Consider the following 12204-nt stretch of genomic DNA (forward strand, 5'->3'; position numbering starts at 1 on the left):
ATTTGTTGTACGTTGCTGCCATAGAAATATAAGCTAATCTTCCTTTTGTTGTTTTATTCTGGCATACATTTTAAAATGTTAAACACAGTTTGCAGATCTCAGTTCTGCATCATGAATATTAAAGATACGTTGTTGTTATGTTTGCAATTCACTGATGTGCTTTTATACATTTTAAAAGACCAAAAAATGTTGTAATTTACAGGTAACTGCTGGTGCAGGTTTAAACCTCAGCTGCTATCATGACTTGCATTCATTCAAAAGGTTGTTTTAGACTTGGACAATGCTGTTTTTAAGAATTCATGCTGCTAAATCTGGCATTACTCTCGTTGTTGTTACACTTTTCACAGGAAGTTTAACCGTAGAAAAGCATCTGGGAGTGCACACCTGATCCACTCTGCATCTTCTTTGGTGAATCCGAGCCGCTGCAGTGTCAAATGAGACCAATTAGGTCTCCCTGCAGTCAATCGTTCCCAGCAACTGAACCGACATCAAACTCATTGATTGGGAACAAGGCTCGACGTAAGGTGATCAACCCTCACAACTGTTCTCAGCCGCATCGATCCTCCTGCTCTGCACTCTGGGCAGATAAATAGATATGGTTAGATTAAGTACAGTAGATAACACCTACAGCTAGCTGAAGCTCTGGACATTTTTGACCCAACTTTTTAGAAAAGTTACTGAGAGTTTGGAGGAGGAACTCTCAGGAGGGAATAGATGTGCAAGAATTGATCCACTCAGACTGAAGAACACATCCAGGGTAAGACGATGAACGGTGCATTAATGAGACATCAAAAATTCATCAGCTAGACGATCGACATTTGATCATTTTTGATCATTCCAATTATTTGTGATTGATTACATTTTAAAAGACTAAGTTTTTTTGTATTATATAGGTAACTGCGATTAAAGTTGATTTCAGTAAAAATATTATAAATACAGCATAATATTGGAGTGTAACCACAGGATTAAACCTCATATTAAAGTGTTAAAGTGCAGGTTTAAAGCAACATCAGGAAAGATGGTTAAATGATAAAGTAGTGGCACAGGAGAAGAACCAGATGTGGAGTTATTCTAACAAGAAGATTCATGTCAAACTAAAGGAGTGAATAGTGTCAAAATCTGTCCGTCCATCTGTCCGTCCGTCCGTCCATCCATCTTCTACGGGTCGTGGAAGCAGCAAACGAAGCAGGTCATTCCAGACATCCTTCCCCTCGGCGGTACTTTCCAGCTCTTTCTGGGGGATCCCAAAGCTTTACCAGGCCAGATGAGATACACAATCCCTCGAGCGAGTTCTGGGTCTACCCCAGGGTCTCCTCCCAGATGGACGTGTTCGGAAAACCTCCAAAGAAAGTCTCCCTGGAGGCATCCGAATCAGATGTCCCAACCACCTCAACTGGCTCCTTTTGATATGAAGGATCAGCGGCTCTACTCCGAGCTCCCTTCGGATGTCTGAGCTCCTCACCCTATCTCTAAGGCTGAGCCCAGACACCCTACAGAGGAAGCTCATTTCACCCGCTTTTATCCACGATCTCATTCTTTCGGTCACTACCCAAAGCTCATGACCATAGGTGAGGGTTGGAACGTGGATGGACGGTAAATCAACATCTTCACCACGACGGTTCGGTACAGCGGTGTCGCCCCACCAATCCACCTGTCCATCTCACACTCCATTTTCCATCACTCCTGAACAAGATCCTGAGATACTTGAACTCTTTCGTTACTCCAATCCGAAGAGAGCGGTCCACCGGTTTCCGGCAGAGAACCATGGCCTTGGACTTGGAATGACTTGGAGTGTCGAAGTCTACTTTTAAAAACTGTTATTCATGAGACTAAATTGTTCAACCTTGATTTTTTTGGAGAGCAGATTTAGTCTGAAGAATCTCTTTGTGTTTATCAAACAGTTTGATCAAGAGTTTTACTTACTTCACTAAAAAAAAATATACAGGACATACCCCCTTTGCGCCCCACAAGTTGCGTCCTTTTCCACAGTGTGAACTGATCTGTTCTCAGCAAAAAGTGTTTGGAATAGCAGCCGCATCTTCCAAGCATGATATCCTGATTCTCCTAACTGGAATTCTGAATGGATGGTTTTTTTTGTTCCTTTGGAAATCAGGAGAAAGAAAGACCTGACTGGCTCTACGGGCAGCCAAAAAAGGCACTGGTCAATGTTCACGTCCGCCCTACATTTCTGTCCTCTGATTGGTTCCCTTGTCTCAACTGTCTGTAACTACCTCTAACAAATCAATCGTCCTTAAGATCCTCACGGGTACATCTAAGTATCTGGTAGTAATAGGAGCTAAATGTGGAGAAAAAGGTGAATACTGTGATTAAATCTAATGTAAAGTGGAGTTTGGTAAAGAAATAAGAGCCAGAGGGGGTATAAAAGTTTCATCTTAAAGCAGAGAAAGGCGGAAGGATGAAAAATGTTCTTTCATTTCCGAAGCTTAATAAGTTTCAGAGACACACGACTCTCACTGAGCTGCACTTTGTGTTTTTGTTTTGTCGCTGCAGATGAATCCAATTTGTGATTGATAAGTAGATTAGAGACAGCGGAGCTAAGCTGCTTTATTTAGTGGATCTGGCAAGTCATCAGTTACCTCGTTTTAACTGCAGCTGGCGGTGGAAGGGTTAAGACGGAGGAATCATCGCGCAGACACAGTAAGCAGGTTACAACGCAGAGATTATGCATGTGTATTAGAATTTCATATTCCCAATAACACTTCATTGCTGGGCGTAATGGCGGCATGAATCATCCGGATGCTACATGGTTCTATTAAATATGTCTGTTGTTACCTTCACATACTTTCAAACCTCCACTTTAACAAACGTCTCGCTCCATTGCGCTTCGGCTTCTTTCAAAGGTAATATTTAATAATGCACTCTGAGAATTGTCAGCCTTGTCATTCAAGACGATTGCAGAGACGTTCCGGTCCCTGGATTTATTATTATTTTTTTATTATTATTTTATTATTTTCCCCTCCTCCCGTGCATCTGTGAGGACTCAGGAAACAAATCCCTCGCCCTTGTCGGCGCTCAAGGACACGTGGAACAGTGTGACCAGTATTATCAAATTGTTACAAAGACAAACCTTGAGAGCCGCAGGCTACAACTGCCTGGAAAAGTGTTTTGAATTTTTTATGAAGTGTACCTGATGCAGAGACGCTGGACTCTGTGATAGTGTCACAGTCGCACAGGATCAGGCGGTTTAACGTCGCTGTGCTCGGGCTTCGCTAATAACTTTACCTGAGAAAGAATTGAATAGTTTAACCCTCCTGTTAGGTTCATTTCTCAGGAGCAGCAACCAAAAAATCCCAATACACATTGTTTATATCTCATTATTAACTCCATTTTTAACCATTTCTAGCGATATTTAGTGCAGTGGTGTTCATTAGCTCCCACAGATTACGGTTCAATGAGGATAATTCACTTGTTTTTCATGTCGAAACTGCCTTTAATGTTTCATTGGAAAGACCTACACTGTTCAAAAGTTTGGGATCACTTAGAAATGTCCTTATTTTTTAAAGAAAAGCAATTTTTTTCCAATGAAGATATTATTAAATGAATGATAATACTAATACAGTGTAGACATTGTTAATGTGGTAAATGACTATTCTAGGTGTAAACTGCTGATTTTTAATGGAATATCTCCATAGGGGTACAGAGGAACATTTCCAGCAACCATCACTCCTGTGTTCTAATGCTACATTGTGTTAGCTAATGGTGTTGAAAGGCTCATTGATGGTTAGAAAACACTTGTGCAGTTATGTTAGCACATGGATAAAAGTGGGAGTTTTTATGGAAAACATGGAATTGTCTGGGTGAGCCCAAACTTTTGAACGGTAACGTACAGTGGTGGAAACAAGTTTTCAGCCGCCCTTAAAATTTTACACAATCTCAAATATTATCATGAAATATTTGTGGAAAAATCTTTTTGGTGTTTCTAAATGTTTGGTTGCATTAGACAGAAACAAATACTAATTATATTTCTTTTGTTTATTGTTTAGAGGAAAAACTAACAAAACTAAATTCTACCAAAATGACCCAATACTCAAAATTTCTTATTTTTATGGAATCAATCAATTTTATGTTTTTAATGGCTTTTTTTTTTTAGGTTTGTTTCGTATTTTAGCTGTGACTGTACTGAAAGATGCTATGCTTAAAGACCAAAGAGTGATTCTTAATGCAATATTTTACAAATGTACGGGCTGTCCCTAAACTTTGTTTTCCATCACTGTATATATAAAATACAATACAGTTACATGACATCGATTATTAACATTGACTGTATTTTTTTACTGTAAAATGGGTCAGTTTGACCTGCAGCATAGCTGGAGGGTTAAGATCTGTATTCATTTATTACAACCTTGTTAGCAAAGAGTTAGTCACATAGAAGCAGTTTATTGGGAAAGTTGGCAGCAGAAAATTTGCACCATCATACAACTGGTTAGTTTTATTCTATCAAAGCAGGTTTGTACCATTAAAGACCAGATGTACAAATCAATGATTCTGCAAAGTTTCAGGATTCCAGCTGCATTATTTGTCAAGATATGACTCTTCAAACATCGATCCAACCGATTGGTGCAAAGACAATTGTGCAAAAACCAACCTGACTCCACTTTCTTTAAGAATATTGAGTCATGAATTAATGTTACCTATCAAACCAGATTATGCATGTTTTACATCATAACATGCACAAAAAACTGGACAAATATGAGATGGACATACTTAAAATGGGTAAATTTGACCAGCAAGAGGAGAGTTAACTGCATTTTTTAGTATAATGTTGGATTTTTAGTGCACCTATGAATGTAAATGTTGTTCTCTGGGTTCTGTAGAGACATTTTTATATGCTGATTATTTTATTGAAAGGGTTTTTACTGGTGCTCACACAAAAGGAGTAAAAGTCAGAACATCTCGGCCTCAGCTGCTTCATTTTCGACCGGTTTCTGTTAAATCGGTTTCTTTGGAGCATCAAAGCACAAACATGAATCTTACATTGTGTCCTGCACGAAGGAACAGACTAAAAAGGCAGACTTTAATATTTAGAATATTCATCAAACATAGATGCTGAGTGGACTATCAGTTTAAAGCTGCACTTTTACACTCAGCTCGTGAAAACAGACACATGTCATGAAAAGGATTGTTTTTCTGCTGTTTGACCCACATAAAGGAACAGAAATCTGAATATTTTGTCCTCGGCTGCTTCAACATTGACCAGCTTTTGTAAAATCAGAAACAAAACAAGCAGTTTTGTTGGAGCAGGATTTAAACCAGGGGTGTCCAACATGAGGCCCGTGGTCCAAAAGTGGTCCTCCAGAGGGTCCAATCTGGTCCTCAAAGAGTAAAAATTACAGAGAAGACATTAAAGCTGCTGTCCGGAGTTTGAATCGCAGCGTCTCCCAGAACACTGTTGGTCCCTCCCTCTGATTTCGCCCCTTTATTTGTGCACGCGCGCAGTACATGAGAGGAGTGCCCGGAGTGCTGCAGCATCTCGCCTGTTTTGCTGTTTTCCCCTCTTCTACATTTAGTACATTTAGTAAATAATAAAGGAATTACGTTAGAATGCTGTATTGAGTCTAACTTGTCCTAATACCAAAATAACATGAATCTGCTAGGACGAACGAGTAAAGTTTCAATATGTGATTACACTCGTGTATCCCTCTCGATGACGTTGTTTATCAAACTTAGTGCATTTACGCGTGTATATGCGTTACATTGTTTATTTATTTCTATCTAGAGTTCAGAATTGCATGACTCCTCTGACGAAGAGTATGTCCCAGACGCCCCAACATCTTCCTCCAGAGGTCGGGCATCTAAACGAAGCCGTCAGGCGGGCTATGGAGGCCGTGGTCGGGGAGCGACGCGAGCACCCCGAGCCAAAAAACGTCCTGCAGTCTCTTGGCCTGACAAGCCGTGGGATTGGTAACTTTTCTGGAAGTTGCTGATCCCTGATGCTCTCTCCTCCACAAGCAAAACAAATGTGCGCGCGGTTGCGTAGTGCGTAGCTCGCCCACCTCTGTATGGGCTTGCTGGCTGTGTGTGTAACCGTTGATTGACAGCATGACAAAGCTGAAGCTTGAACTTGATTGGTCGGCAGCGACCGGCGCTTTTTGGAATAACATGGGGTCTATGAGAGGAAGGCGGAGCTCAGGAATAAATTTTCATATCGCGTTATTCTAACTTTATATTATAGTATCGAACTAGACTAACACATTTAAGCTTTGTTAAAAAATGATACATAGATTGAAAACAAACGGAAACTCCGGACAGCAGCTTTAACTGCAGATTGTGAATTAGTAAAACTATAAATTTAAAATCATTTCTAGAGTAATTTTGATCTTAAAGTAAAATGCTGAATTTTTCTGTGCTGTTTTGTCATTTTGTGTCTCATTTTTGTCGTTTGGTATTTTTTTTGTCTTTTTGTCATTTTTTTGTCATTTTTATTGGCTTGTTTTGTTTCACGTTGTTTGTCTAGTTTTTGTGATTTTGTGTCTCATTTTTGTAATATTTTGCCTTGTTTGTGTTGTTTTTGATTGACTTTTGTCACTTGTCTCTTGTTTTTGTTCTTTTGTTTCTTGCTTTTATCAATTTTTGTGTCTTTTTTTCCTTTGTCCATTTTCTTGTTGCTTTGTAACTTTTTGTCTCATTTTTTAATCTGTTTTATTGTGTTTTGTGTCACTTGTCTAATTATTATTTTTTGTCGATTTGCGTCTCATTTTTGTAAATATTTTGTCTTGTTTTTGTTGATATTTGTCTTTTTTTGTCATTTTGATCATAAACTAAAACACTATATCATTCAGTTCCAGATGACTAAATGTTGTGTTCCTTTGTAGACACTCTGTGATCTGGAAGTTGTAATGTGGAAATGATAAACTGAGGCTGAATATTGATGACATTGTATTTATTTTTCTTTATAAATTTCAGGTTGTTCATGATGTTTTGTACAGAGCTAATTCCTTAAAAGTGAACATTTTCAGGCTGGACTTTTGTGCACTCAAAGGAAATATTTAGAGTTGTGGTTATTTCTAGGTTGTTATGCTGTGATTCTACTGATCACTGGAGATCAAATTGGGCTAAATGAGGAACCTGAACTAAAACGAATTTGACACCCCTGCTCTAAACGATGTTGTGTCCTGAAGATGAACCAACGTCCTGGATATCTCAGCAGAGAAACTTTTTTCTAAACCATTATTCTTGTATGTGATTTTGAATTTGTAAAAACCTGATGACAGTAGCACACATCAGGGATTAATCCGTTGTTTAGCTGCACAGAAAATGTGCTGACGCTGTAAAATGAATATTTTCCAAAAACCGCAAACCTGCAATCAGCTCACTTCTTTCATTTTCTCGTTTCTGTATTCCAACAGAAAAATGTTGGATCAAACTGCTGGAATCTGATCTCAGGCTTGTTATTCTCAAACAGCAACAAGATGCCTGATATCCCATCATCCAGATGTGAACAATGAAGCAAACATCTGTAAGAGATATTCCCCTAAACCTGCATCTCATCTCTGCTCTGTTCGACCCAACCTGCACGACTTTCTCGACTGTTTTTCCCTCCTTTTGGACTGTTGTCTGTTTTTAATGCACTTCCAATCGAGTCTCTGGAAGCTGTAAAAGTGGAGTCTGGCTGAGTGAATAAATCCTGGGCCTGATGGCAGAAACAGCAGTGAAGTTTTAAACCCACCAAGGTGGCCTCAAACTGACCGGAACAGATAAACCAGATGACACAATTAGACAAAATTGCCCGTAATAAGAAAGGAAACTGTTGGACTCCTAAGTATCAAATCAATGTGCGGCATTAATCTCCTGTACGAGAAGAAGTTAAACCCTGTGTTAGAATAAGTATAATCCCCTGAAATTGTACTAAGCTTTCTCCTCTGATAGATTAAACCTTTCTTATTTCACACAATGGCAGCGAGGAGCGGCGTCTGACAGGAAGGTTGTAAAGACGCCGTCAGCAAACCTCACATTCAACCGAATGTCAGCCTTCCCTTCTGAGGATCTGCTTTGAGCTTTTGTTTCAGCTGACAGGCTCAACGGTTTGAAAACGTAAAGGTTTTCCGACAGGTTTTACTATTTCTGTGTGAAATATTTAAACGTCACTTCAGAGAGGAAATGAAGAAGCTGTCCTTTTAAAAAAAAAACTGTAGAAACCACATAAAATGCACAAATGTCAAAAAGTCCCCGATTAAACCGAAAAAACATCATCTATATGTCAAAGAATTTCCTTCAGGATTGATGAAATTTTGCTCTCTTTTTGTATCTTAGCTGAAATTACATCATCTTTAGCTAATTTAGCTAAAGATTAGCTAAAATTACTCCTTTACACAACTATCTATTCCAGATTTGACCCACCGAAGCTCACTGGTGGTTGATCTGGACCTGGTCTAAAATGCACTGAAATCTCCATGTTTTTACATTCTAACAAAAAAATACTGGTTTTCTAAATCAAAAATGATACTTAAAAGAGTCATTTGCCTTCGTACAGCAATCTATTTCAGATTTGACCCACCTAAGGTCACTGATTTTTGAACTGAACCTGGTCTAAAGTGGTCCAGATGCAAAAAAAAACAACAAAAAACCTCACTTAAATCTCCATGTTTTTATGTTTCAGCAAAGAAAATAATGGTTTTCCATTTTAAAAAATTATGTTTTTGAAGAAAAAAATGTAAAAAAAATCCAAAACTAAAACAAACAACATCTTTAGCTCGTAGTCATATAGTTTTCCCATAAAAAATGACTCATGACACAGTTTTTCCTCCAGAATCTGCAGATCTATGCAGCTTTCCCACCCAAGTGCTGCAGCTGGAGCACACCAGCTCACCTATGTCTCTGTTTAAACCAGGCGTGAACTAACCGTGACGTTACCCGTTGGTTTCAACGGTGAGAAAATGAAACCCGGATTTTGGTACTTCCTGGTCGCCATTTTAGATTTTTTGGAGCCAGTGACGTAAAAAGCGTCATCAAACAGGCTGGACCGGAGAGCAACTCGGGGCAGGACCAGTCTATGGGCGGGCCAGACCGAGAGCTGAAGACTCTCTTATCCCGCCCACATTTTACCGCAGAGGCTTCTGTTGCTGCTTTCGGAATAAAAGGATCTGTCAATCATTCCAGACAAGACTGTCTATCAAGTATAGCCACGCCCCCTGGCTCCGCCAACTTTAACGATTTATTTAAAATTCAGTATTGATTTATTTTAAGATCGGCCACCTCATCTCTCATTTTGACCATGAAAACTAACAGGAAAAAAATCCTGAGCTGTAGAAAATCAGTCTATCAAATTTTATTTTTTCCAAAAATGAATTGGGGTCTATGGAGAAAAAGCTTTTTGGAGCCAACCCTAGCGGACGGCGTGATATTGCAAGTTTTTGACACTTCCGGGTGGGCTTCAATTCTGGAGCCAGATGCTATGTCCACTTTATATACAGTCTATGGTTTAAACACTATAAAACTGCAAAATGGAAAGCTCTCATGTTGGAGCTGCATGTGTTGGAACCCGAAACTGACTGTAACAGTGGCGTGCACAGACATTTGGGGGGCAGGTGCTCAGTGGAAAAAAAAGGATACTTTGTGCAGCGTGTATATATGGAATATATATATATATATATATATAGTTCAGTAATATGATTAATGGGTCATTGTGTAACATACAATACAGGTCTTGTAATGAAATATTGCTGCTGCTTTCCTCCAGTTTTATAAGGAGTTGTTTCATAGCTTGTTAGCTTACCAGCGGCTAACTGGATAGCAAACAATAGTTTAACGCCAACCTCTGATCACTGATCCTGTGCCTGGACCACGTTAGCTGGCGGAACATTCATAATACTGATGTGTGACTGTTGTAGCTAGCGTATTCATAGAAGCTAACAGCAGGATGTTGGAGAAATAAAACTTAACATTATTAGGATCGCTGGTCTGCATTGCAGACTCGTAGTGCATCACACTGCTTGAATGTCAGTGTATATCAGGCCTATTTTAAAGTAAAACTCAATAATAATTTTGTCCGGGTCAGTGTCCTCCATTTTCGCTTTGCCATACCGACATGTCCCTTCTGGGGCTCGGTAGGAAAAAAAGACTGAATATATATTGAATGAAAGTATGAATATATTTAATGAAAATCGGAATATATTGAATGAAAGTCGGATTATATGAAATGAAAATCTGAACGTTATATATATATATATATATATATATATATATATATATATATATGTCAAGGTAGAGACTGCGATTTGGTAGAATTGGAGTTTCTACCAGTAGAAACTCCAATTCTACCAAATCGCAGTCTCTACCTTGACATATATATATGGACTAGACCTTTAGATCTTCAGTCTAACGCTCTCCCAACTGAGCTATTTCAGCCTGAAAAAGTGTGATTATAGAGGCCAAGAGGTGCAAAGAATAGAGCAACATTTACAAAATTTTCATTTCAAATTCCATTTAGATGGATCAAATGCAAACAGAGCTAAGAGATGCCAGCCACCAGGAAAACATCCCACCAAAACAATTCTATGTCACTATATTTCAGGGACACCATCACTACACCCTGGGCTGAACTCCAACTAAGATGACTGTGATTGGGTTAAGGAAATACAGAGGAGTCAGACCATTCTCTGGCATTGCACAGACAGAAGAGCTGTTGGAAACCCAGAAATGTTTAGATGAAGATTTAGTTCTATCATTGTTTGCTGAAGACTTCCTGTTCCTGAAACTCTTCCTTCCTGCTGAAACCCGGGACCTTTAGATCTTCAGTCTAACGCTCTCCCAACTGAGCTATTTTAGCCTTAAAAAAAAAAGAAAAAAAAAGCAAGTTGTACGGAGGCCAAGATGTGCAAAAATTCAGTGTTATCTTTAAAAAAAATAAAGTAATAAATTCAGCATAAACATAACAAAGAAACAGAATAATGATGAGGTTCAGTCAGACCATTCCATACCTTGGTTATGTGAGTCCAGAACCACTGTTGAAGTCCAGGATTGAACTTCAGGTTTTCATCCTCAGGCAGAGTGTCATTAGCTTTAGCATTGTGAGCTAATCTTAAGACAGTTTTCAGGTGTACTGTGACAACCTTGTGTTCCTAAAACTCTGCTGAAACCCGGGATCTTTAGATCTGTAGTCTAATGCTCTCCCAACTGAGCTATTTCAGCCTGAAGTATTGTGATTACGGAGGCCAAGATGTGCAAAAAGTCAGTGTTATCTTAAAAAAAAAACAGGTAATAAATTCTGCATAAACATAACAAAGAAGCAGAATAATGATGGGGTGCAGTCAGACCATTGTATACTGCAGTTATGTGAGTCCAGAACCACTGATGAAGTCCAGGATTAAACTTCAGGTTTTCATCCTCAGGCAGAGTGTCTTTAGCTTTAGCATTGTGAGCTAATCTGACAACAGTTTTCAGGTGTACTGTGACGACCTTGTGTTCCTAAAGCTCTGCTGAAACCCGGGACCTTTAGGTCTTCAGTCTAACACTCTCCCAACTGAGCTATTTCGGCCACAAAACAAAAAAAAAGCTACTTGTACGGAGGCCAAGGTGTGCAAAAATTCAGTGTTATCTTTTTTTAAAAAAAGGTAATAAATTGAGCATAAACATAACAAAGAAGCAGAACAATGATGAGGTTCAGTCAGACCATTCTATACTGTGGTTATGTGAGTCCAGAACCACTGTTGAAGTGAAGGATTGAACTGCAGGTTGTCCTCCTCAGGTAGAGCATTGTTAGCAAATGAGACGACAGTTTTCAGGTGTACTGTGACAACCTTGTGTTCCTAGAAATCTGCTGAAACCTGGGATTGAACCAGGGACCTTTAGATCTTCAGTCTAACGCTCGCCCAACTGAGCTATTTCAGCCTAAAAAACTGTGATTACGGTGGCCAAGAGGTGCAAAGAATAGAGCAACATTTAAATAATTTTCATTTCAAATTCCATTTAGATGGATCAAATGCAAACAGAGCTAAGAGATGCCAGCCACCAGGAAAACATCCCACCAAAACAATTCTATGTCACTATATTTCAGGGACACCATCACTACACCCTGGGCTAAACTCCAACTAAGATGACTGTGATTGGTTTAAAGGAATGCTGGAGTCAGACCATTCTCTAGCGTTGCACAGACAGAAGAGCTGTTGGAAACCCAGAAATATTTAGATGAAGATTTAGTTCTATCATTGTTTGCTGAAGACTTCCTGTTCCTGAAACTCTTCCTTC

At 39.1% G+C, this 12204-nt stretch overlaps 1 non-coding gene across 1 annotated transcript; it reads right to left on the reverse strand.

Moving 5' to 3' along the window:
• Positions 1-11774: 11774 nt before the first annotated feature.
• trnaf-gaa (transfer RNA phenylalanine (anticodon GAA)) lies at positions 11775-11847 on the reverse strand. Its single transcript has one exon. It is a non-coding gene; the product is annotated as a tRNA-Phe (tRNA).
• Positions 11848-12204: the final 357 nt, after the last annotated feature.

The sequence above is a fragment of the Acanthochromis polyacanthus genome, chromosome 4, assembly GCF_021347895.1.
Source record: "Acanthochromis polyacanthus isolate Apoly-LR-REF ecotype Palm Island chromosome 4, KAUST_Apoly_ChrSc, whole genome shotgun sequence".
Lineage (NCBI taxonomy): Eukaryota > Metazoa > Chordata > Actinopteri > Pomacentridae > Acanthochromis > Acanthochromis polyacanthus.